Consider the following 27,670-nt stretch of genomic DNA (forward strand, 5'->3'; position numbering starts at 1 on the left):
TAAATTCTTACATTATAATTATAGGTTTATTTTGCTCTTCTCTCTACTCTCAATGTTATACTACTGTTTTATTATCAGCTCGTTATAAAAGAATTACAGTAAATGAGATTTTTTTAAAGGAGCCATTAATCTAGGTTCTACCTTCAAAATTGTTTTTACATTTACAGGTATAAAGCACTTCCTTCTGATTCTAATTATAAAAGATCTCTGTTAAAAACCTCGAAAAAGTTTTGACTAGTCTTATTCACAATTATAAACCTAAAACTTTAAAAGGGATACATTAATTAAATTAGGCCAATATATTTGAGTGTACTCTAGTTTTATAAATAAATTGTCTTATGTGTTTGTCTGTCCAATTGTACTTGTGTTGCAGTTGAACTCAACAAATTTTTCTTTTTTATTCCTTTTAAAATTTTTTCTTAAAAGACATTTACCAATAATTTAAATTGGCTTGCAGATAAAGGTCATTAAAGACATGCCTTCCCCCCTCCCCAAGTTGCTAGCTGTTCATAATGATGTCAAAATTAATTTAAAATTGTAATGTGTACTATTATTACAATTTGTCTTTTAAAGATTATTAAAATTTTTCATCAGGATAAATAAATAAAAACCCTTAGCCTGCCTCACAAGCAAAAGGCCCTGAGTTGGATCTCTGGTACCCCCCCCCCAAAAAAAAGCCCTTAGGTTTAGAGAGATGTCTAAATAAGAGGTCCCTTAGTAAATAAAGGACCAGCTGACCAGAAAACAGTTATTCTGGTCTTATTTCACTAATGGGAGCCCCAATAATTGTCATAGCCTTATGAAAAACACACCACCACAATAAATATTGTCTAAATTTGTTATTATAAAATGTTATCATCAAAGGATTAAGTTCTAAATATGTTATTGGGATATGTTTACATTGGTCATCTTTAAAAGATTAAATTTTCTATGGGAAAAGCAATAAACTGTTATTAAAAAGATGCTTTTGATAACAAGCTACATTAAAAAGTATAAAGTTTGGGCTGAGGATTTAGCTCAGTGGTTTCGCTGCCTGCTGCACAAGCACAAGGACCTGAGTTTTAATCCCCAGTACCAAAAATAAAAAGTTATAAGGTTTCATAGATTTATGATACTTATTATTGCTACTTTTCTGGTGTACTAAATGTATTCTTTCTGACTGTACAGGTCTTCCCACATATTGTTTATGAGAATAACCTCCTATTGATTTAGCTATTTGCCTTTCTCTTATGCTTCAACTATTTATGATAACAGATACACTTATAGGTCAATAAACTTTCCTTAGATGACATCTTATTAATTGATAACAACTTAGGTAAGGATTTTTGTAATTTTGGGGATGGGACGAGTATGTTTAAAAATAGCTGATTTATACTATGATAGACATTTAAGCATATTATAAAAATGATGTCATTCTCATTGTCATTCTAAAATATTATATGTGGATCTTGAGTTAAATATTTTTTATTTGTTAAAATTCATCAAAACTGCCATTCCGCCACTCCCAGCCAAGAGGTAGGGGCTTCTGAGCCACTGTCCCACTGCTCCTGTTCCAGAGGAAGGGGCTTCTGGCCACCATCCCTACCACCACTGCTGGCCCCTGTTCCACCTCTCACAGGTCAGAGGAGGTGCGCAGCATGGGTGTCAACAGCACCCCTACGCCCCCCCCCGTTAAAATGAGAAAAAACATAAATAAGTTTCAAAACCAGACTTCCAGATTAGCTACAGCAACCCCAAAGGGAAATGAGATAGAAAACTCTGATATTCAACCACCTGGACCCACTGAACTGGCAAAAAAAGGGGATCTGGAAAAAGTGAAATCAGAAATAATTTCTCAGATAACAGGAGAAATTGTGCTCCTAGCGCAAGACATGATTAATAAATCTAGAGAGGAGCTCAGGAACATAATGGAATCGCAACATAGGAAACAAATGGAATCCATAAAACAGATGCAAATAGATTTCCATGAGATGAAAAACTCCACTGGAAGTCTACACAGCAAAATGAGCCAATATGAGGACAGAATTTCAGATATAGAAGATAAGATTGCAATCAATGACCAAGAAAAGAAAAACTGCTTCAAAATTATAAGGGAACACAAGAAATCAATCCAGCAGCTGCTAGATGATGCAAAGAAGAATAACATAAGACTGATTAGAGTCAAAGAAGAAACAGGAGAGAGTGCAAATGACATAAAAAAACAAAACTCTTCACAGAAGTAATGGCAGAAAATTTCCCAAGAAGGGGAAAAGAACTTGACACACAGATAAGTGAGGCTTATAGGACTCCAAATAACCTTGATCAAAAAAAAATCCACACATAGGCATATAATTGTTAAGATTCCAGAAGCTCAACAGAAGAACAAAGATCTACAAGCAGTTAGAGAAAAGAGACAAATCACTTACAAAGGAAAGCCCCTCAGAATCACAGCAGACTTCTCAACACAAACCATCAAAGCAAGAAGAGCTTGGAGTGACATATTCCAAGCCCTAAAAGAAAACAGCCTCCAACACAGATTAATGTACCCTGCAAAACAATTATTCAAAATTGATGGAGAAATAAGATGTTTTCATGTAAAAGAGCACCTTAAGAATTTTGTGAATACCAAACCAGCACTCCAAAAAATTTTACACAATATCCTAGGAACAGACATTGAGGATCACAACCTCAAGAAGCAAAGCAGCATGAATCCATCTGGCATGACAAGAAATTAAATGTAAAGGGGGAGAACCCAACAAAAAGAAAAAGTCATAGCAATGATAACTCAATAGGTTTCAGTTATAATCATCAACATTAATGGTCTCAATTCACCAATCAAAAGAAATAGACTGGCAGAATGGGTCAAGAAGCAAAATCCAACAATATGCTGCATACAAGAAACACACTTAAATCAAAATGAAACTCATAAACTGAAAGTTAAAGGGTAGAAAACAATACTCCATGCAACAGGAACTCGAAAAGCAGGAGTAGCTATCCTCTTTGCAGATCAAGTAGATTTCAAACCAACACTGATTAAGAGAGATGAAGAAGAACATTACATCCTTGTAAAGGGAAGAATCCAAGAGGAAGAGATGACAATCATACATATCTATGCACCAAATGCTAGTGAGCCCAAATTTATAAAACAAATACTAACAGAAATGAAAAGTCATATATGCACTAATACAATTGTAGTGGGGGACCTCAACACCCCACTGTCACAAATAGATAGATCAACTAGACACAAAATAAGTAATGAAATACTAGAATTCAATCAAACTCTTGAACAAATGAACTTAACAGATGTTTACAGAGTCTTCCACCCCACAAAATCAGAATACACATTCTTGTCAGCTGCACATGGGTCGTTCTAAAAAATAGACCACATACCCACACACCCACACATAGAACATGCTTAAATAAGTGCAAAGGAATTGAAGTTACCCCTGTATATTATGAGACCATAGTACAATGAAATTGGAGATCCATAGCAAAAGAAACTGGAAAAAGTTCATAAACATGTGGAAATTGAACAACACACTTCTGAATAACCAATGGATCACAGAGGAAATTAAAGAAGAAATCAGACAGTTCCTTCAATTAAATGACAATGACAATACAACATATCGGAATCTATGGGACACAATGAAAGCAGTCTTACGAGGGAAATTCATAGCAGTGAATATGCATATTAGGAAAACAGAACGAGCCCAATTAAACAATCTGATGCCTGAACCTCAAGCTTCTGGAAAGAGAACAAGACAACCCCAAAACTCATACAAGGGAGGAATTTATAAAGATCAGAGGAGAAATCAATGCAATGGAGGCAAAGAGAACAATACAGAAAATCAATGAAACCAAGAGTTGGTTCTTCAAAAGAACCAACAAAATTGACAAACCCTTAGCTAACCTTATCAGAAAAAGGAAAGAAATGGCCCAACTCCATGCCTACAGGAATGAAAAGGGTGAGATTACAAAAGACGCAGCAGAAATCCAGAGGATCATCAATACCTACTTCCAGAACCTATACGCCAATAAGATGGAAAACACAGAAGAAATGGACAGATTCCTAGATACATATGAATTACCAAAGTTGAACAAAGACAACCTAAAAATTCTAAACAACCCAATATCAACCAATGAAATTGAAAATGTAATTAAAAATTTATCAACTAAGAAAAGCCCAGGCCCTGATGGCTTCACTGCTGAATTCTACAAGACATTTAGAGAGGAACTACTGCCACTAATGTTTAAACTCTTCAATGAAATTGAATTGAAAGGAATACTCCCAAATTCATTCCTGGAAGCAAGCATCACCTTGATCCCCAAAGCACAGAAAGACCCAACTGAAAAGGAGAACTATAGGTCAATCTCACTAATGAACATAGATGCAAAAATCCTTAAAACTGGCAAATAGAATGCAGAAGATCATCAAGAAGATAATACAGGCTGATCAAGTGGGATTCATCCCAGGGATGCAGGGATGGTTCAACATACACAAATCAATCAATATAATACACTATATCAATATAGCCAAGGGCAAAAACCATGTGATTATCTCCATAGGTGCAGAAAAAGTATTTGACAAAATCCAACATGCATTTATGATAAAAAATCTACAAGAAATTGGAATAAATGGTCTCTACCTCAAATTGATAAAAGTTATCTATGAAAAACCAACAGCCAGTTTCATACTAAATGGTCAAAAACTGAAATCCTTCACACTCAAATCAGGAACAAGACAAGGATGTCCACTATAACCACTCTTGTTCAATATAGTTTTGGAAACATTAGTCACAGCAATTAGACAAGAGAAAAAAATAAAAGGAATAAAGATAGGTAATGAAGAAGTCAAATTGTCATTATTTTCAGATGACATGATACTCTATACAGAAGACCCCAAGAACTCCACCAAAAGTCTTCTAGACTTCATAACCATATTCAGTCAAGTAGCTGGTTACAAGGTCAACACACAAAAATCAATAGCTTTCCTCTACACAAATGACAGACTCCCTGAGAGAGAAATAGGGCAAAATAATACCTTTCACAATAGCATCCAAAAAACTGAAATACCTGGAATCATCCTAATGAAAGAAATCAAAGACCTCTTCTCTGAAAACTATGGCACTCTGAAAAGACAGATTGAAGATGACATCAGAAAATGGACAGACATCCCCTGCTCCTGGGTAGGAAGGATTAATATAGTGAAAATGGCCATACTTCTGAAACTGCTAAATATATTCAATGCAATTCCAACTGAGATCCCAGTAGCATACTTCATGGACCTCGAGAAAACAATCCAAAAATTCATTTGGAACAAGAAGAGACCCAGAATAGCAAAAGCAATTGTAGGTAACTGAGACATGGCAGAGGGTATCACAATCCCCAACCTGCAACTCTACTACAAAGCTACTGTGATAAAAATAGCATGGTACTGGCAAAGAAACAGACCTGAGGACCAGTGGAACAGAGTAGAAGATGCAGAAACAATGCCAGACACACTCAGCCATCTTATCTTCGATAAAGGAGCCAAACACCCTCACTAGAGGAAGGATAGACTCTTTAATAAATGGTACTGGAAAAATTGGCTTTCAACTTGCCAAAGATTAAAACTAGACCTATATCTCTCACCATGCACTAAACCAAAATTGAAATGGATTAAAGATCTAAATATTAAAATAGAAACTCTGAACCAGTTGGAACAAAGGTTAGGTAGAACTCTTGAAGACATCTGTGTAGGAAAATATTTTATGAACAAAACCTCAGTTTCCCATGACCTAGCACAAACAATCAACAAGTGGAATCTCTGCTTATTGAAAAGCTTCTGCACAGTAAAGGAAAAAAGCATCAGTGTGAAGAGATAACCCACAATGTGGGAAAAAATATTCACCTGCTTTTCCTCAAAGGTCTACCATCTCGAATCTATAAAGAATTTAAAAGATCAGACCTCCCAAATTTAAAGACCCAACTCAAAAATGGACATCTGAAAGGAACAGACATTTCTCACACAAAGAAGTAGAAATAGCAAATAAATACATGAAAAAATGTTCAACACAACTGGTCATTCAAGAGATGCAAATGAAAACAATGCTGAGATTCTACCTCACTCCAGAAAGAATGGCTGCTATCATGAAATCAACCAATAACAAATGCTGGTGGGGCTGTGGGGAAAGAGGAACCCTGCTCCACTGCTGGTGGGAGTGTAGACTGGTGCAAGCACTGTGGAAATCAGTATGGAGATACCTCAAAGAACTAGTACTGGAAGTCCCATTTGACCCTGCTATTCCACTGCTGGGGATCTTCCCCAAAGAATTCAAAGAATCATACCATGGCGATATATGTGTGCCCATGTTCATAGCAGCACAGTTTGTTATAGCTAAAACTTGGAAACAGCCCAAATGCCCATCAACTGGAGACTGGATAAAGAAAATGTGGTTTTTTAATAAAACAGTGTACTACTCAGCCATAAAAAATGAGAAATTAGAGACTTTTACAGCTAAGTGGATGCACATTGAGGCGATACTCTTAAGTGAAATAAATAGGACACACGTGTAAATACTAAATAGTTTCTCTGGTGTGAAAAACTGAAAGTGTAAATAAGGACTAAAATGTACAATAGGTAATGTGAAATAGGAAGAAAAGGGGCAAAGGGGAGGAAAGTGGGAGGGGTAGGGGAAAGGAAAGAAAGAAATGGAATTAATATGAGAAAATGTAAAAATAGGAACAAAATCTTTGTAAATAGGGAGGAATGGAGGGGTAGAAGGGAGGGCTGGACAAGGGTGAAAAATAAGAACCAAGAGAGATTATGTAAAGGTGCAAATTTCCAATGATGAATGTCATTATATTGTATACCTAAAATGTACCAATGATTAGAATGAATAATCGATAATGCAAAATAGGAAGAAAATGTTCAAAGGGGTAGGGGTAGTGGGAGGGTCAGGGGAAAGGAAAGAAGGAAAAGGAAAAATGCTGAGAAATGGAAAAAATGGAAATAAAGTCTTTGTAAATAGGGAAGGGTGGAGGGGGTGAAGGGAGGACTAGGAATGGGGAAAAAATAAGAACCAAGATGCATCATGTAATGGTCCAAGTTCCCAATGAGAAATGTAATTGTGTTGTACACCTAAAATGTACCAATAAAAGAATTTAAGAAAAAAAAATTCTTCAAAACTTAAACTACTAAAACAAACATGATTAATAAAAATAACAGCCCTTTAATCATTTTTATATTTCAAGGTGCATGATATCCAGGTAAAACTACACTAGTTAAGTTCACTACTTCCATTACAACGCTAATGTTATTGATCTTCTCTTCTGGGTGTTCAACAACTAAAATTTAGAGATCAAAACTAGAAAGGTAACTAGACTAAAAAGACAGCCAATATTTTGGCCCTGGTCCTCCAAGGTAAAAAAAAAACCCAAGACACACAAAAAACCTTTTCTACAAGATCCTCCAACTTTGATAAGTCACACAACATCCTCAGCAGGGAGATTGTTAGATGCCAAAATGATAAAAATCAGCAATACAGTGTGCCAAATAAATGTCACCTAGAAGAAAAAATTCTGTGCTTTCACAAAAAGCAATGTGTTCAAGCAAAGCCATGAGACATCCTGATGGCTAACACTGATAGGAGTTGGTTCCAAGCTATACATGCCTGAGGACACTTAATTGACCTTAATAGATAGCAAGAGGTTAATTTTATTTAATATAGGTCTCACTGTATCTTGGTTTTGAACACCCAGTAAAAAAAAAAATATATATATATATATATATATATGATATATAAAGTCAAGACATAGAAATAAAGCTAGATATAAAAAGAGGCCCCGATTGCTGACCACTTGTGATAGTTTCCAACTACACTGGTGGTTCAGCACTGTTATAAGTCATTAAACAAAGAGAAAAAAGAGTATGTTAAAATTTTTAAAAGCTCAAAAAGAGTTTTTAAATTTTTTAGCTAAAATTGTTTTTTAATTATTAAATTGTAAATCTTTGTGGTCACTTTGGCAGCACATATACTAAATTTTAAATCTCTTTACAACTAATGTCAAAAAAATTTATGACAGGGCTGGGGATTTAGTTTAGTGGTGCCACCACCTAACTTGCAAATACAAGGTCCTGAGTTTGATCCCTGGTACCAAAAACAAATTATGACAACATATCAGACTTATAGATAACCTCCATTAGTGAAAGGGTCCAAAGCCATCGTGTTACAATTGCTATCTTAGTCACTTAAAAAGTTTCTAAACATGGCTCTTTCCACAACCTGCTTTTTATTTCAGTGCTTATACTTTAACTATACATGCTCCAATTTCTTAAAGGGTTTTGTTTATTCTTGCCTATAAGCTGTCAAACTCCAGGTGATCATACAAATACTATCAACAACAAATGTGCTAGACCTTTTCTTTTTACCAGGATCCACCATATTGACTTTATAAAAAGAGTTTATAATTGCTAAATTACAACATGACTTTGATTTAAGGCCTATTAAATTAGCTCCCTAAAAGGAGTCCCTAACTGCTCTCTTTCTCACATCAACCCTTCTCAGTTCAATGCAGTTAGATGGAAACTATGCCCTCTTTCCCCTAACCACAATTGTGGATAGCTGTTTAAAAAGAAGTTATAGACAGGTCAATCAGTCAAACATAGTATAGGTTCTTATAATCCACAAGGACAAACCTTCTTTGACATACTTTTCCCTAAAAACACAATTACATAAACAAAAAACCACAATTACATAAACTACCTCCACAAGCTCAATTAGATTTTATCTTCTCTTGTTAGCCTCATTAAAAATTTTTCAAATCCACTTGTGAAAAGTAAATATACTCCATAAAACCTCATTTGATACAAAGATAAATGTACAGATATGTCCTAGACACAAGTGTTGTCAGAATATTCTAACTAAAAGGTAAAATGGCTCAATATAATTAATAATGTAGGGGCCAGAGTAAGATTGTGTTCCAACAGAAAACAAACTCAGACCTTCGGAGATAATCAGACCCAATGTACCACCCATCATTGAGACCAAAAAAACAAATGGACATATCATGCAATGGATAAATTGCAAACAACCAATGTCTAGATGCCATGGTATGGTATCTTGATTCACCCTGCTGCAGCTGCTGCTGTTTCCAAAAAAGGAAAGGAGAACATGTAGCAGATACCTCTGCCCAGTATTAGCAGGTTATACAGTCACAAGCTTCTTGCCCCTCCATAATTCAGCTGTGTTACATTAGAAGTAGTCCAATCTGCTAAATTCACTTCCAAGCAAGGTCAATTTGGTTCTAGCTAAATTCCTCCCCTTTGAATTAACTGTTTGTGCTCTTCAGCAAAGATATGCCTGTGCTTTCATTCTACAGTCCTGTCTGCCTAATAGTTGATATCAGCAGGTGTCCCAAAGCCTGCCCAGTTTTCCCCCTTCCCACACTTGTAATAAATAAACACTGGATGTCCTAGGAGTCCTTTGTCTTTGCTGCCCAGAACAGCTTAGATGAGCCCAAAACTCAATTTCTCTCAAGTCTCTGTCTGTGTGGGTTTTTTTTTTTTTTTTCTATTTTCCCTTTTCCTATCTCTTGGAAGTCATACTAGCTTACAGGTGATCAAGACCACTACAGGGGTCTCTGGTAACATCCCCTTACCCATTCCCTATCCTGTAGCACACACCCTTAATTCCAGTATCACACTTTAGATCCAGCCACCTCTGAAAAGCCCCACCTATGAGTACATGAGGTTTTGAGAGCACATCTAGATAAAGCCTTAAGATTCTTACCCTGGCTCCCAAATGATTCATGCAGGTCCCTTTATGGAAAAAACATTTAGTCCATCTCTAAGAGTGGTCAATATCCAAACAGTTTCAGCATTGCTAAAAAATCCAAATCCAAAGTCTCCTCTGAGATTTAAGGCAAATTCTTAGCTGTGAGGCCCTGTACAAATGAAAAGAAAACTAAACACTTCTAGCATTCAATGGAACAAGATGAACATTACAATTCAAAAAAGTGCAAATAGGAATAAAGAAATGAATGGGAACAAAACAAGTCAAAAATCCAGCAGGGCAAATATTAAATCTCATACTTTCATGTCCAACATCTGTGGCAATCTGTGTCAAGATATGAACTCTAATTGGTTTGAGTGGTTCCAGCCCTATGCCACTGCCGGTGGTTGTAGCTCTCATGGCTTTTCTTTGGGGCTGACTTTTCTCACTCCTTGCAGCTTTACTCAAATGATCCATTCCTATTGCTTTTCCAAATTTCTGGTGTTTCTACTGCATCTATGGCTTCATACTCACAGCTGCACAAACTGCCCTCTCAGAGGAACATTGTCTGGCCTTTCAGACCATGTTCTGAAATGTGGGAGAAGCCTGCCTGACCCCACAAGTATTGCATTCTACATGCACCTAAAACCAGCACCACATGGATAATGCCAACTTCTGCTGCCAGCTGAAGTAGCAACCAGGCTTCCTTCTCTCTTGGCTGTAGGGGTCCAGTGCCTATGGGCCAAATTCCAAGGAACAACTTCTCTGGGATGCTGTCAATCTGGAACATGGTGCTCTGGAACATTCTTTCTTTCTCAAAACAAAATCTTTCACTTTTGCAAGTTTGAGGCTGCAAAGGGTGGAGTCCTGGTGCTTCTTGTGATGCCCTCAGGGCATCTTTTCTATTCTCCTGTTCCTTCACAGCAATCAAGATCTCTGCTCTATCTTTGCAGGCCACAACCTTATTGAAGATTCCTTTCTGGCCAAATGCAAAATGTTTTAAATCATTCTGCTCAAATTTTTGCCCTTGATTCTTAACATAAATCTAGCTAAATGCACCCAACAGTAGCCATACCACTCCCTCAACATTAGACTGCCTTGAAATTTCTTTTTCAAGATTAGGCTACCACCCTTAATCTCAGCCTCAGGCAAAGTCTGGACAGAGCAAATTGCAGACAAACATTCTGGCAATGAATAACACACATTGTCTGGAGCCCAGCAGCCAACACAGTCCTTCTACCTAGCAGAAACCTCCTGAGCCTGGTGTTTACTGGCTTTCTGATCTTCTGAACTCCAACCAGGATCTCCTATATACTACACCCTAAGGTGTTTCACTTCTACTTCCTCAGTCAATATCTTCAAACCTTTCCTAACTCTTCCTCTTCTTACAATCCAGTTCCAAAGCCCCTTGAGTCACATGACCAGGTAATGTCACAGCAAAAACCTCATTTCTCTGCTACTAAATTCTGTCTTACTTACTTACTCTCACTGCTGAGAAAAAATATCCAACACTCCAAATTAAAGGCCAAAGGGTTTATTTAGCTTACAGTGTGTAGTAGTTTCAGTCCATAATTGGCTGGCTCCAAGGCAGAGTGGCACATGGAAGAGGGATGTCACAGAGGAGAATCTTTCTCAGCAGAGGAAATTGTTTGTTATTTGTGAGAAAATGTCTTTGTCTTTATTCTTAAGTAATAATGTAGAAAAATATAAAATCATATGTAGACACTAATTTTCTGCCAGCATATCAAAGATATCACCTCTTTGAATTTTTTATATTGGGTTTACACATAGTTGAATTCGCTCTCCAAGTTAACTAGTTGAACACAGATGAACAGAATTTAAAGAATTCAATTTACTTACTGTCACCATTGTGACCTAATTCTAATTATGTTTCATATACAAATGTAATTTTAAATGATTTTTATAATATATAATACTCTACTTCTAAAAACAGAGCCTTTGCACTAGCTATTCAAATGTTAGAGATTCTTCATGGATGCATATCAAGAGTTTCACCATATAGAAACTGATTTTCACCGGAGATTTAGTTCAGTGGTTCCACCACCTCCCTCGCACATGCAAGGTCCCGAGTTCGATTCCCGATACCAAAAAAAAAAGGAAATTTATTTTCTTTTTTTCTACATAAAATATAAATTTTCCCTTGAAAATCTCAAACTTGGAAAAAAAATAGAAGCAGTACAGTAGAAGAACACAGTTCCAGAATGTCAAATTTCAGTTTCAAAATGTCCAACATGAGATTGTCCGTTATGGCTTGTATACAGATATCATCCCAAAGCCTCATGCAGTTTTAGGTGGGTCTTTTAGGAGGAGGCTGGATCTAGGGTGTGTGATGCTGGTATCAAGGATGTGACCCTGAGATTGATTCCTGATAGATGTTAGGATTAAGGCTGCCCCACTCTGAGTGTGAGTGCAACCTGCTCCAGGGTAGCCTGGTTAGGATGTATTGGACAGAAAGAGATTCACTGCTTGTCACTTGCTGCTTTCTGCTTACTACTTCCCTGTTTTGTTGACTTCCTGCCTTTTATTCACCATGAACTCTTTCTTATCTGTGATGTTCTTCTGCTATGCCACTCTGCCTTGGAGCCAACCAACTATGAATTGAAACCTCTATAAACTGTGAGCTATGATAAATCTTTCCTCTTTTAACTTTGGATGTTGAGTATTTTGTCTCAGGAAAGAGAAAAGGTAACTAAGACATGAACTATGAATACTGGTGTCCTTTACTTATAAATCGGTGATGTTCAGATTAATTCTTCATAAATTTAAACTATGCTATACAGACAGTGACTTTTATACATCTAACCTGCCAAAAAAAATAGCTTGACTTACTTCACCTTAGCTGATCTTACAACACTTACATTAGCTTAAGTCCTCACAAGACTATCACCCTTTTTTATTAACCAAGGAGGAATTCAAAATTCAAAACTCAATGTACAGTTTCTATTAAATTTTGTTACTTTCACCAAATCATAAAAATCAAAATATTTTAAGTTGAGCCCCTGAAAATTGGTCAAAGACCATGTATAATCATGTGGGGTTTTTTTACTATTTATGGCACATCCATCATCAAAGCAGTCACTAAAATTTTTTTCCACTTTTACCTCCTGTGTTCCTCTACAGTCAATAATCTACATTTTTGTGTAAGTGATGACTAACTTCATAACATATGTGGCTTTGTATTGTTTGCTTCCAAGTTATTGGTGGTTAAGTACAGAGTATAAGGTATACACTCATAAAATACTTCTATAAATCACATAATTCTCTAGTTTAAAACCTTCAGAATGCTCCCTCATTTCTCAAGTACTAAACAATAAAGGCTAAAATAGACCCACTTCTATCCTTTACCCAGCTTCAACATCAGGTCAGACACTTTTTAACCTTTAACTGAACTTTGCTACTAAACTAGAGTGTCTCCTAACCATTGTTGAATCATTCCTTTCTTTTGAGGTGAGTATTTCAGTTGTTTTTCTCATAGTGACAGAAAGCTGACAACAACCCAAAGGGCCATGTGTAAGAATCTCTCTTCCTTTCTTCAAGCATCACCATAGCTTGAAATTATGAAAATATCAGAGGTGAACAAATGCTGTGTATAAAACAAAGGGCACATAGGCTTCTGCACGTTAAAAGTCAGAAATGTGCCCTTAAAATTATATAATGTGACCGTTACACATTTTTTAACACAAATGTAGAAAATCAGTTTACTTTATTTTGAATACTGACTTTCCTACCAGTGAATCATTTAAAGAGGAAATTTTTCCATCTAAAAATTTACTAGATCATAAATCTTTTACACATTGTAGAAAGAATTCCTGGCAAAGCATGGAATGACATTCCTTATTCAGGAGAGACTTCTTCCTAGTTTCAACTCCCATCAAATAAGAATTTTCACTAAGGCCAGAGTTGCTAAATTGTGAAAAATAAATCTGAGCTAAATTTCGTGATGAATTAAGAAATAAGAAAAATAGCATTTTAAAGTATAATATTTTTGAAATGTGTAAAAACTGTAGAGAATAGTGTCAATTATATGGTGAAAGAAAAATTTGATAATTATTTACCATCTCTTCACTTTTCCTTCTCACTCTGAGAAGCATTTGAATTATTGAGTGTTAAGAGCTAAGTAAAATAATTACTTCAAAGTGTAATTAAAGGACAGAAATAGGTTGAAAGGCTTAAAAAGGGATTAAAGATTCTTCTTCTTTCCACTCCATTTTTTTCTTCTCATTCTATGTGACCACAAATGATGAATATAGTAGTTAGAAAGCGTTTGTTTTCTTGACTCTTAACAGACAAGAATAAAGACCTAGGAGCTGAGGATAGACAGCTTGACTATCATTTGTGAGGTCCTGGGTTTAATGTCCAGAACTGCCAAGAAAAGGGAAAAAAAAAGAATAAAACATTTAAAGAAGTGATGCTAGGGTAGTAAAGAACTTATAACATTTGAAAGAAATTAAAGATCTAGAGCACAGAGATAAAATGACACTGTTTAATACATTAATATGGGCCGGGGATGTAGCTCAGTGGTTCCACTTCCTGCCTCACAAGCACAAGGTCCCAAGTTTGATCCCCAGTACCAAAAAAACCCCCAAACATTAATAATTATAGATAATTTGTGATAATATGTATGTACAATGCATAAATTATATATAAAGAAATGACCGTATAGTTTATATACATCATAATATATCATCACTTTAGCTTTAACATATACATTTAATGGAACAGATATACTATACAGTTACTTTACACAAAAGTTAGCATGTGATAAATATACACACTCAATGTATAGTAAGTACACATATATATGTATACACTGTTGATCACTTTATATTTAATTAGGAGGCAAAGACAGTATGATGGATGATGAATCAATGTTTCTGGGACAACTAGATGCCCACATTCATAAATAAGTTAGATATTTGCCTCATAACATAAAATTAATTCAAATAAAGCATAGTTCTCAGTGTAAGGCATAGTATAATAAAACTCACAAAAGAAAACTTTAGAGTACATATTTGATATTTGGGGTTGGACAATGGTTTTTCAGAAATGAAACAGCCTAAGAGGCAGAAGAGAAGGAAATAAATAATTTAGGCTTCATCAAAATTTGAAATATTTTTAGGCTCAAAGGACTTCAAGAAAACTGACAACACAGATGGCTCAACAGCTCAATGGGACAGCATGTAGAATTAAGGAACAGGCCACATATATTGATTTTGACAACAGATCAAAGGTCATTGATGCAATAATTCTCAACAAAAATGTTCAAACTAATTATTCAGTATATTTATCCTAAATTAACATAATACAATGTATACACTTAACAAAACATAACATATTATCCCATAAATATGCACGGTTGTTATGATTTAATTATCCAAGAAAAGTGATATTTTGAAATGGAAAAGAAATTTAAAAAGGATGAAATGAGTACAATGTAACATATGAAATTTATTTTTCATATTCAAGGACAGTTCACCCTGTGAAAATCAAATAATGTACTATGTTTGAGGGGTGGGGACACCAAAAAGATAACTCTCTTTGCTGTGTGGAGAATGGATTGGGAAAAAGAAGGAAGTGGGAGACCATATGGACAAGAGTTAGAGAAGCCTAACATACTTTCTCAGAATCAGGTACCAGTAAAACATGCTCTAGAGATTATGAGGTAAAGTATGAGTGGTAAAAGTTATGAGTTGCTGATGAAGTCCCTAAAAATGACAAGAGAAAAAACTGTAGGCCTAGAAATTTTGTGCTAAAGAATCTGTGGGGCCAATCAAAAAACTCAAGTGATCTACCCATCAAGATGGAGACCTAGCTGAGAGAAGAAAGACACTCAAGGGAAATTTTATTTCTAACAAGTTTGGAAATGAAAGATGATTTCTACCATGGACACAGGTGTTAAACTCTCCACAAAGCAAATAGGCTGTCACACTCTTCAGCTATTGTGAGGATGACAACTCTAATCTTACTTTATTCCTTAAACAATCTGAAAAAATATACAATTGTCTCAATGTTGAAATGCAAACCCATGGCAGCACAGGATGCAGTTGACCATTGATTGTGTCAACATCATTACTTGTACCACAGGCCCTTGAGCCAACTGATCATGTGCTACATCAGTGATGTGCCCCAAATGATGTTCCAGTGTCTACTGACAAGTAACTTCAACATGGTAAAAATGATTTGGATGTCTTGCCTCAGGTGAACAACAGCTCCAGGAGGCTTGTGGAGTGTGGCCACAGTGAGTTTCAGGGGAGTTTTTGACTCCAGAGCAATTCTAACCCTTCAGTAAGGGCTTCTTACAATGATCTCATAAACTCATATAACCAGTGAATCAATATGTGGAAGATTTCAGATGTTTCCAGTCTCCTTTTGAGGCATGTCGAAGGGAGAGATATGGCTCAATTCCATTTGTTTGATATCCATGAGTTATATAAGAACTAGACTCCTGAAGAAAGGCCCTCTGCTCAATATATTCTATACACTTACCTGAGAGTTTTGAATTTATTTAGAGATGCTATGGTCCCAGACAAGAGAAGAGAGGAGACTTGAAAAGTGATGCAGTCATTGAAGGATAGGATTATATGGTCAAATAGAAGTCACAACAGTTTTATTCTGATGATGGAGATGGAGTTTTTTGCTTGAGTTTAGTGTTCATTACTTTTTGCTCATAGCCATGTGATTCTTTCTCTACCTCACCATGCACATTTGAGTGTGTTTTGCCTCTCCTGACAATCTGGGTGTCAGTTGTTAAGAAAGATCAAACTGGTCCTGATTTCAATCTGGCTTCTGCACTCTGATGCCAGTTGTTTCCAGGTAAGGATGAAGAGAGGAAATGATCTAGTCAGGAGAGTATTTGAAGGAAGTTGTAGCCACACATAGCCTTCACCTATCCTAGTTGTTGAATTTATAAGGCTGTAAGGAATGTAGATAGAGAAAAAATTTAAATTTCTATTAACTATTTAATTGGATAAAATTCAATATAAAGTTTCCATACAAGCATACAGCAGGCACTGTTCCAACCAGTGACCTTTTACTACTCACCCCCAAACCTTCAGAATTTAAATTAATGAAACCATTATGGGAAAGAATAGGGAGGTTTCTCAAAATGCTGAAAGAGGTAATAAATGATTGAGCTATCTTATTTCTGGAAACATATCCAAAGGAGAGAAGATTTTTAAGTGTAAGGATATGATGAAGTAAACATTTCCTCTACAAATAAAAATTTTCCCCTACTTAAAAAATGACGTTGAATACAAAGGGAAATCACAGTATTTGTGATCTCTTTCACATGGTTTCAAAGAAGTCATCTGCTGTTTTAGATGACTGTTTCCCAAAGAACCTATGTGACCTAAAAAACTATGGTAGGATGCTCTTTGAAATATTGAATAAACAAATATTTAGAGCAGCAAATGTTAGAGAAGTTGTTATTGCTGTGGCAATTCCCTGTGAAATTCCTATTTAGCTTCCACCTATGTTTCTAGTCGCACAGTGGTGCTCACAATTCTGTCTATGATAAGTTTCCATGTCCTGGGGCATCAATATTCACATAATATTGACACAATAATATTCACATAATTCTTCCGTAACTCTAATTTCCACTGAGATATGTTAATGATGATACATCTCAGGCTCATGCCCAACTTTCAGTTTATCCAAGGGCAAGGCATACTTGAAGGAGTTCTTCCCTATCCTAGAAGTCTCCTCAAATTTTTCAATTGTTCTGTTGATCCCACCTCATTTGCAGAGCACATGGTCAATAGTATTGGATTTGACAGGATCTACATATCCAATGATGACAATGTTGATATCAGTCTTTCATTGTCTTGTTTTCACTTTGATTGATGACTTTCACAACACCTATATTCTGACAGAAAATAACTCAGTTGCATTACCATATAGGAACAATGAAGAATTTGTAAAGAAAATTAAATAATTTCATATATAATGGCAAAAAAACAATAGAGTATTTAGTGAATAACTTATGGAAGTGAAAGACTTGTATAATGGAAACTAGAAAACTTGCTGAAAGAAATCAAAGATATAAATAAGTGAAAGCACATTCTATAGTCATAAATGAGAATAATTAATATTACTAAGATATTACTGTTACACAAAAGGATGCACAGACTCAATGTAATCTCTATGAAATTCCAAGGTTCTCTGCAAAAATAGAAAATCCATTTTAAATTTATATGGGATGTTAAGGAATCTCTAAATAGTCAAAACAATTTTTTTTTTGGTACTGGGGATCAAAATGAGGACCTTGAACTTGTGGGGCAGACGCGGTGCCACTAACCTAAACCCCTGGACACAAAACAATTTTTTTAAAAAAGAAAAATGCCAATATATTCATACTTCTTGATTTCAAAACCACCTACAAAACTACAGTAACCAATAGAGTGTGGTACTGGTACAAACACAGATATACACCAGTGGAAAGAAGTAGAGACCTGAAATCATCTCATTCATATATACTCAAGTGCATTTAACAAGGGTACAGACACCGTTCAATAAGGAAAGAAGAGCCTCTTCAATGAATAGTGATGAGAAAAGTAAATATCTATGTGAGACCAAGTATACTTGGACCTTCACCTAATAGAACTTACAATAATTAATTTAAAACTAGGTCAAAGATGTAAGTACAAGACTTAAAACTATAATACTCTTAAAAGAAAAGGTAGACCACATCTTTATGCTAATATATTTGGCAGTGATTTCTTGGATATGTCACTGAAGGTGCAAGCAACAAAAAGAAAATTGACAAATGAAAATATTTAAATACTATGCTTTAAAAGATAATATTGGGTGTAAAATCAGCACACAGAATGAGAGAAAATATGTGCTAATCATTTCTTAAATAAGATTGATAATCAGAACATATAAAATTTGTAAAATAAATAAACCAAAAAATTCAATTCCAAAACAAAGCAAACAACTCAATTCAAAAACAGGGAGAGGTTTTCACTAGCTATTTCTCCAACAAAGATGTTTAAATGACCAAAAATCATATGGAAAACATCAGCACCAATAATCATTAGGGAAATGCAAATTAAAAATATAATGCAATGCTAGCTAAACCCAGTAAGACTGATTTCTAAAATGAAATGTAACATATGTTATCAGGGACACAGAAAAATTGGAATCCCTGTACAATGTTACAAGAAATATAAAATGGTAGGCATAATGTGGAAGATGGCATTAAAGTTCTTCAAAAAAAATTAAATAGAATTACTACATCTGAATGTAGCCTTCTACCTCTGGCTATATATGCCAAAAGAAAAAAATTCAGAAAAGGAATTCCAAGAGATATGTTCAACTAGCATTACCCAAAAAGCTAAAATGGGAAACAAGCCAACTTTCCCTCAATAAGTGGATAAGCAAGGTGTGGTGTATATACACAATGCAATACTACGCATCCTTAAAAAGGACATTTGACATGTTACAGCATAAAGGCAAATTGAAGATATTATGCTCAGTATAAAACTCTAGCCACAGAAAGACAAATATTATAAATCTGCTTATGTGACACATTTAGATTAGCCAAATATAGATAGAAAATAGAATGGTGGTTTTTTGAGTTTAAGGAGAGAGAACAATAGGGAGTGACTGTTTAATGGATAAAAAGCCTTAATTTTACAACATATAAAGAGTCCTAGAGTTGAATAGTAGTGATGACTGCACAACATTATGACTATAGTACCAACCAAGTGTACACTTTAAAAATAGTTAAAATGATACATTTTACATATTTTACCCCAATTTTTAAAAAGTGGGCAGAAGTGGAGAAGAAAGACCCATTTCAAATAATGTCTGAAGGAGTTATTTATGGAAAGACTTATCAAGACTGTAGAAAAAGTTGAGAAAATGAAATTAAATAATACACATTTTAGGATTCCATTAATCTAAAATAATGACTTAAAGCACAAATCCACACAATCTGAATGATATGTTGACTTTTATTGTCCCATGAAACTTGGGAGAAATTCTACATATGGGCTGGGAATGGGACTCCTATGCTTGATCCAGTCTGGCTGACTCTGTATATGTTTTATCTGCTTCTCTTCTCCTGTTGAGACAGTGAGCACTAGGAAATCATTCTTATATGCTTTACTTTAAGTTGTTGTTTATGAATTAGTGTATTGCTCACTTAAAGTCTAACTTTAATCAAAGTTTTTAACCTGCTTATATTGAGAAATTTGCCATAAATACAAATGTACAGGTGGTATTAATTACATAGACTTCCACCTATTTTACAATGCACATTAAAACCACTATGCAAATCTAGGAATAGAATATTGCCAGAGTCCTCCCTAGGTCCAGTCTTGCAGGTGGCTCCATCCATTCTTCATTCTCCATTCTGATTTTGTCTGACTTTTCTTCATAGTTTCAGCACCTAAATATGACGTCACTGTCATATGCATCCAGCCTACTGAAAGACAAAGATAAAGTGGAAAGGGGACACCAAAGTCCTGATATGATATCCTTCATTTCTAGAACTGTCACATGACATATCACTGGAGGAAGCCTGGGGACAGTGTGTTCTGGAAGAGTTGTTGAACAGCAACAATCTCAGCCTCAGTGGGTTGCTCATATGGATGCCTCCCAATCCTGACTAACTTGAGATTAAATAAGATGTTCAGTGTAAGAATTAATTGCTGACCCTGGAAATGAAAATAAGAATGACGATGTAGGCCACACTTATTCATTTCCATTTATTATCTAGGCCACTAAAACTTAAGAATATATTGACACATTCTGAGTTAGATTAGAGAGTTATGAAATATGAACTATGAAGGATACTTTCTGGATATTTTTCTTATGTGAGTATTTTGCTCTTATTTATGCTTTTAGGTACTGTTTCTTCATAAAAACTATTGTTCAAGTTGTGATAATTTTTTAAAATACGTAAATTTTTCATGATTTAAAAAAAGATGATTTAGAATCAAAATATCTATTCATATGTCTGCTCAGCTATTTCTAAGTTATGATTTGGAATAGGCCATAAACTTCTGTTAGCATCAGGCCCATCATCTGTGAGATGAGCTCTAGGATTCCAACCCTGCTGACCTTCCCATTCTTCCCTGAGGATAACAGAGAACGACAGATGGAACAGTGCAGAAGGCATTCCTCCTGTGAGCATGTGTGCCACCCTGTGTAGACCTGTAGCTTTATGTCCAAATTGGTCTCCAGTTTCATGCCCAAGAGAGAACTTGAATAGTTCAGGTGATTCCACCAACCTGCCACACCCTAAGTAAGATGGAATTCCTGCCTCAGAAGTAAAAGTTCCCACATTAACATTTTAATGTGGAAAGATAAAAATTTTGAACAACATGGTCCCCAAAACAAACTACTTCATTTGATGCTCAGCAGAACTAACCAAGAAATGTACCAGCTGTGCTAGATTTATAGAAAAATTCCTCATCAGCTCTCATAATCAATTTTTAGGGGTAGGACTGCCTAGATAAGACAATTTTAGAATTTTTCCGCAGGTAGGATGCAATTCTATAGGGTAGCAGCAGTGTGAAGAGGGCCGCAAAATGAAGGTCAATGAAAACTGGAGGTTAAGGAAGTACAGGGATATAGAAATCAAGCCCTTTTACTTCTGGCTTTCATCAGCCTTTAACAAGAGTGCACTCTGATTATATTCATTCCAAATTAACCCTGAACAACAATCATAGCTTTCTTAGAGAAAGGTTACATTAAGCTAATTCTAAATACGATGAGCAAATTTTTCTTCTGGAAAATTTCTCTCAGCTATCACTCAGAAAGTTCAAGTTTCCCCATTGATTTAGAAATATCTCTTTTGGAGTATGCAGATGCAGGTGAATTCCATAGCTTACTTTTTAAATTTCAGATGTGAAAATTTAATATCATTTTACTTTCTTTTTTGTTTTTCACTTTCTTTGAATAAAACTTTTAAACAGCACACTTAAAAGTGCTAACCAAAAGCTATCCATGTAATTTTTGCTTAACTTTGCTACCCTTAACTTTTACAATGTCTTTATGTCTTTTTGAATATTATTTTTCTTCACAAAAAGTCTTACAGAATGAATGAAAGTTTATCTTCTCTGAAATGGAAGCATTTTTTGTGTGTTTTGAGGCTTTTCAAGTGAAAGTTAAGTTAACTGATCCAGTTTAATTTACACCTTGGGCTATTCCAATTAGTGATAAAACACATGACAAAGTGAATAAATCCCTAAGATTTCTACAAAGCATCATGAATAACAGAGATTTTATTTACTTATTTGGAAGTGTTTCTTAATCAAAAAGAGGATATGCTTTATTAAAAAGAAACAGAACATTAAAGAAAAATAAACTAGAAGATCAACTGTTTTACATAAATAGAACTTTTGTGAATGAAAATCAAGCAAATTGAAACTAGATTAGAGGATGGAATATGAATGATAGATTCACACTGTAAATCAATGATTTAAAAATGCTCCACACTTAAAAATAACCGAACAAGGCAATAAAGCACATATAGTAAATTTTACAATTCTTTTTTTTACTTTTTTAAAGTTTTATAATTCTTAAATATTAAGTGAAGATTAGAAAAATGATAAAATAGTAAATATTATGGTTATTTTAGAAAACATTTAAATTTTCTTTTGTTAAGAATTAAAGATTAAGGATTTTTAGACTCATCATCTTTTTTGCCTGTTTTCTCAAAGGGAAAATGATACACTGTACTTTAGAAACGAAGTTGTTATCATTTGGCTAATTCAGCAAATATTTCATTCAAATTATCATTGCTCTCCTAATTGCAATATGATATTTTAACATCTAAAAGTCAATTGAAGTAAAATGTGAAAATATATAAAACTGGAATTATTTAATCCTTCCCAAGACCTTTCTCTTTCTAGACTTAACATTTTTTAATACCAAATAACTTAATTTATCCCACAAAGACAAACCTGTGACTCCTATAATATTTGTAAGGTTATCCAATTTTGAGAAAATTGTCATAGCTACTGGAGAAGCTTTAATTTTCCATTTCTTACTTTCTAAATTCTTATCTTCTGTTTCAGTTATCACTCACAATGTTTCTCCTGAACATCAGAAACAACAGGAGTCTTAAAATAATTAGGCTATTGGCTTGTTCTATGCCTTTTCATTATAGAGCAGTGAGTCCTTAAATTGTTCACTATACTGAGCTTTAGTATTCTATCCTTGCAATGAATATATATGTGCTATCTTTTATAAGCTAGTTTGTTTTACAATATATATGAATATTATGACAAAAAGAAGATTAATGTATAGAGTTTGCAATGGCAAAATGTGTTACATTTGATAGTCCTATGAATTAATATGTGTGAAACTCAGGCATTTGAAGGAGACATTTCCTGCCCACTGGAGGACAGAAAGACAAGTGTAGAGCCAACAAGTCTTATATGTTTCCAATAGAATAAAATATGAGGAAGAAAAGAAACACATCCTCTGGAATGGTACAATATTATCCTAGTATTTATTTGTTCATTTACAAAAATTTTTATGTTTATCAAAAGATAAATAGTCCATAATGACAATGAGAAAATAACAGAGATGAAATCTTCCTTAAATGTGTTATTCAATAGAAAAAATGATGAAAAGAAAAAAATGTTTACATAATGGAGAAAGATGACTATTAATAAAATTGGAAACAAATGGAGAGAATCTTCAACCATCACCATGACAAGAAATAATAGGAATAGCTATTTCCTCATCTATTAAAATGGATTCTATGTCTTATAATTAAATGCATACAGAAATTAAATTACTGATCAAAATTTTCTCCTGGTCAAGGATTTTCTCAGGGCAACTTTAACATCTTTGTTCCTCAGACTATAGATTAAAGGATTCATCATGGGAATCACATTGGTGTAAAAGACAGAAGAGATTTTTCCCTCATCCGTAGACCCAGCAGAGGATGGCTTCAGATACATGAATGCACCTAACCCAAAGAAGAGAGAAACAGCTACTATGTGAGAACTGCAGGTGTGGAAAGCCTTGGATCTGCCCTCAGTGGACCTAATGTAGAAGACAGTGAAGAGAATGAAACCATGTGAGACAAAGATAGTGAAAATGGGCAAAAAGATGTTGATCCCCACCACAATGCAAACCTTCAATTCATTGACATAGGTGCTAGTTCAGGAGAGCTGCATCATGGGGAAAATGTCACGGAAATAGTGGTTGATGGTGTTTGCATCACAGTAGGTCACTCTCAGCATGCATTCAATGTGGACCATGGCACCAGAAAATGCCATATAGTATGAACAAAGCATAAGATTGCAATGCATTCTGGGGAACATGACACTGTTATGCAACAGTGGATTATTGATGGCCATGTAATGATCACAGGCCATTGACATCAGCACGTAGCATTCAGAAATGACAAAAAAAAACCCAGGAAAAGTAAAGTTGAGTCATACATCCTCTGTAGGAGATTACATTCTTCTTTGATATGACGTTCATGAGCATCTTGGGTGAAAATACAGAAGAATAATGAAGATCAATGAAGGATAAGTTAAACAGGAAATTGTACATAGGAGTGTGAAGATATTTATTCAGTCCAGTTAGGATTATTAAGCCCAAATTTCCTAACAGTGTGACCACATACATTACTAGAAACAGGAAGAACAGTGGTATTTGGAGATCCAGCCTGTCAACCCCTTCAGAATAAATTCAGTCACAAAAGAGCCATTCTTCTCTATAGAATCTGTGGATACAGGAAAGAAGGATTGCATCATACCACACCTACTCTTCCAATAATATCTTCTCTTGCAAATGAGAGGCATAAGCCAGGAATGTCAAGATCTAACCAGCCAGAATCCATAGAACTTGCCTTTATGTTGTCCGGTACTGAGTGACATTGTCTTCCTCTTATTAAAGTCTTAAAAGGTAAATATGGTGAAATCATCACGAATTTAGGCTATAGATCCAAGGCCATTGCTGCCATATGAAAACATAGCTGCCTCGAAAAAGCAAAGTAAAAAGACAAGGCTAGATCATCATAAAATTTTCTCATCATTTCCTCCTTTGTATTTACTAGTAAAATTGGAGGCAGGGGACTTTCATCTTGGTATTGAATCCTAATGCAGATTAGACTCTGTTGTACTGGAACCATAAAAAACTGTTCTAATCTAAATGAAACAACCAGACTCTGGGAATAAGTGGTTCAGTTACAATCCCATGATACAGAAGATTATGTCTAGAAGAGTGAGAGATCTGTCCATAGAAAGGTTGCTTACTAAAATATTACACCCATTATGTCCAATAATCCTATGAATATTACTTACTTCTCTTGAAAAGACGTACTTCTGCTACTTGTACTTGACTGTTAGCATAGCAGAAAATGGGGAAAAAATGACAGATGTCAGTTTCCTGGACTTCGTCTCAAAATATGAGTTCCTTATGCTAAATATAAAAAGCCAGATACAGAAGAGAAACAATGGAAGATCTCACATATATGTGTAAATCTAAAATATTGCATTTATATAAGCAGAAAATAGGATGATGATTGTTATTAACCAGTGAGAAATTCAGGTGATTTTGGCCAAATGGTATTAAGATCAGTTATGTAAAACAATTAAACTTGGAAATTAAAAGTAAAACATGGTATTAATAGTTAACAATACTGTATCACATACTCATAATTTGATAACAAAAGAGATCTTTAAAATTTTTTTTCATTATATATCAGTGTGTATATCACATATGTTAATAATTTTCATTCTCCAGATCATTTTACAATGTGTATGTATGTCAGCACATCAAGTTGTATATCGCATATATATAATTTTCCATGTTACTGATATCTCAATTGAGGTGTTACTGGAAGATATTAATATAAATGGATTTCAAAATTTACCCTGCTATGGATAGAAAACTTGGTGATCCTTTGTTACATTTTACCCCTGGTCCTTAAAGGACAATATAGGACTTTTGGCTTTGATTCCTTTGATTTTAAGAGGATACAACAAAGTTAGTTTCTCATATTTCTACCAAGTCTTTCTGAATTAGTGGTCATTATTTATAGTGATAACAGTAACTCCTTTGAAGCATCAGCTTTGGAGAAAAACAAACATCCCTTCTCATTTCAGTTGTAACTAGATGAAACATCAGAATACTTAATATGAGTTTAATGACATCATACAGTGTCTATAAACAAGGAAGAAGGCTCCTCAGTCTGTCCTAGAGAACAGATTGTACATACAAAAAGGAAATGAAGGGATTGTGTTTCCTTCTTAAGCCACAATGTGTATTAAATTCCCTAGACATTCACTATTTTACTCAGGTTTTCCTTTCTCTTAAGGGATTGTACATCTTCCAAGGTAGAGCAAAACTTAAACTCCCATCACCCCATCACTGTAATCTCATAAAGGAAATGTATTCTTTGGGTTCTTTGTTCCCACATCTTTAATGGTAATCTTCTGTAGAGTTTATTTATAGGCTTCCTTATTGATTTATCTGAAGTTTTTGACCTTCAAACATTTAGAAAAATGTCTCCTGGAGTATCTGGGAGTTAGAAATTTCTAAATTCCTCGTACACAAGATGGAAAATTTAGATACAAGGTCTGTGTTGGAATCCTTCCCCATGCTTCCAAATTATAATATCTTGGACAAGTAATTTAACATGTCTGTGCTGTAGGTTTACATTTATAAAATATACTTAAATGAAAATGCATTTGATACAGCTGTGCTACCAAACAATATAGCTTGGCTTTGCCTATTTTAACTGTGCTCATAATGCTTACATTAGCATAAAGCAACACAGAAGTATCATACAAAAGAAAAGGTCAAAATTTGAAAATCAAAATGCAGTTTCTAAGAACTAGACAAAAAAGATCACTAGCCAAAGACAAGGTCAAAATTCGAGCATTCCTATGGATTTTGTTACTTTTATGCTATTGTACAGTTGAAACACTCTAAGTTGAACATTTTAAACTGGGAACAATCTGTGATTATCCTTTCTGGTGCACCTTCTTCATCACAGTCATCACAAATTTTTATCAAATTTTAATTACTGTGTTCATCCATAAACTATATATTGTATTACATCTTTTTATGGAAGTGATATATGAATTCATGAATGTAGAGAGTAGTATGAATTATAATGTGGTGGAAGAAATTTTTGATAAATGTTTTGCCCTTTTTTTCACTTTCCCTGCTGTCATTTTGAGAACCATATGAGTTCTTCTGTGTTAAACATCAAGGGAGGTAATTCTTTCTAAGGGTATTTCATGCAAACTCATGAAGAATGAAACTTTTACCTCATAGTGAGAAAACAGGACATGGTTTTCCGTTCTTATAACTACTCTATGGTTAGAGGTGATAGTGCAATATGGCAAGCAAGCAAGTAATGGCAGTTACATTGTAAAGGAAGAAACAAGATAACTTTCTCAGCAGATAATGATTGCTCACAGTAATATTCAAGACACTCTAAAAAACCAATTCTACTACAAGTTATAAATAAATTTAGAATGCCTCAGAACATCAAATCTGTCTCAGTCCATTTCTTGCTGGTAAAACAGAATGCTACAGATGGGTGACTTATAAGAAACAAATTCAGTAGTTCTGTGTTCTGGAGTCTTAGATATCCAAGACCAAGACACCAGCACCTGGTAAGGGACTTCTTGCAGCATAATAAAATGATGCTTGGCATCATGTAGCAGAAAAGCAAAATGAAGCTGAGAGGAAAAGTAAAGGTGGTAAGGAGACTAGAATGAGCCAGAGAGCGGCCAAACATGTCATCTTATAAGGAACCTACTCCCACATTAACTGCATAAATCCATTAATGGAGACATCCCTAATGGAATAATCACTTTTTACAAGTACTAACTCTTCATATTATTACAACAACAATTAAATTTCAACATGAGTTTGTCAGTCAAGGGTCCATTGTATTCAGAACAGTCTGAGAGGCTGTCACATGGAAATCT

General features: G+C 34.8%; 1 pseudogene; it reads right to left on the reverse strand.

The window, feature by feature from the left end:
• Nucleotides 1–23,512: 23,512 nt before the first annotated feature.
• LOC101717086 (olfactory receptor 8B3-like) lies at nt 23,513–24,475 on the reverse strand (annotated as a pseudogene).
• Nucleotides 24,476–27,670: the final 3,195 nt, after the last annotated feature.

Source organism: Heterocephalus glaber, unplaced genomic scaffold (genome assembly GCF_053883595.1).
Source record: "Heterocephalus glaber isolate CG9 unplaced genomic scaffold, H.glaber_assembly_v1.0 deba00001431, whole genome shotgun sequence".
Classification (NCBI taxonomy): Eukaryota; Metazoa; Chordata; class Mammalia; order Rodentia; family Bathyergidae; genus Heterocephalus; species Heterocephalus glaber.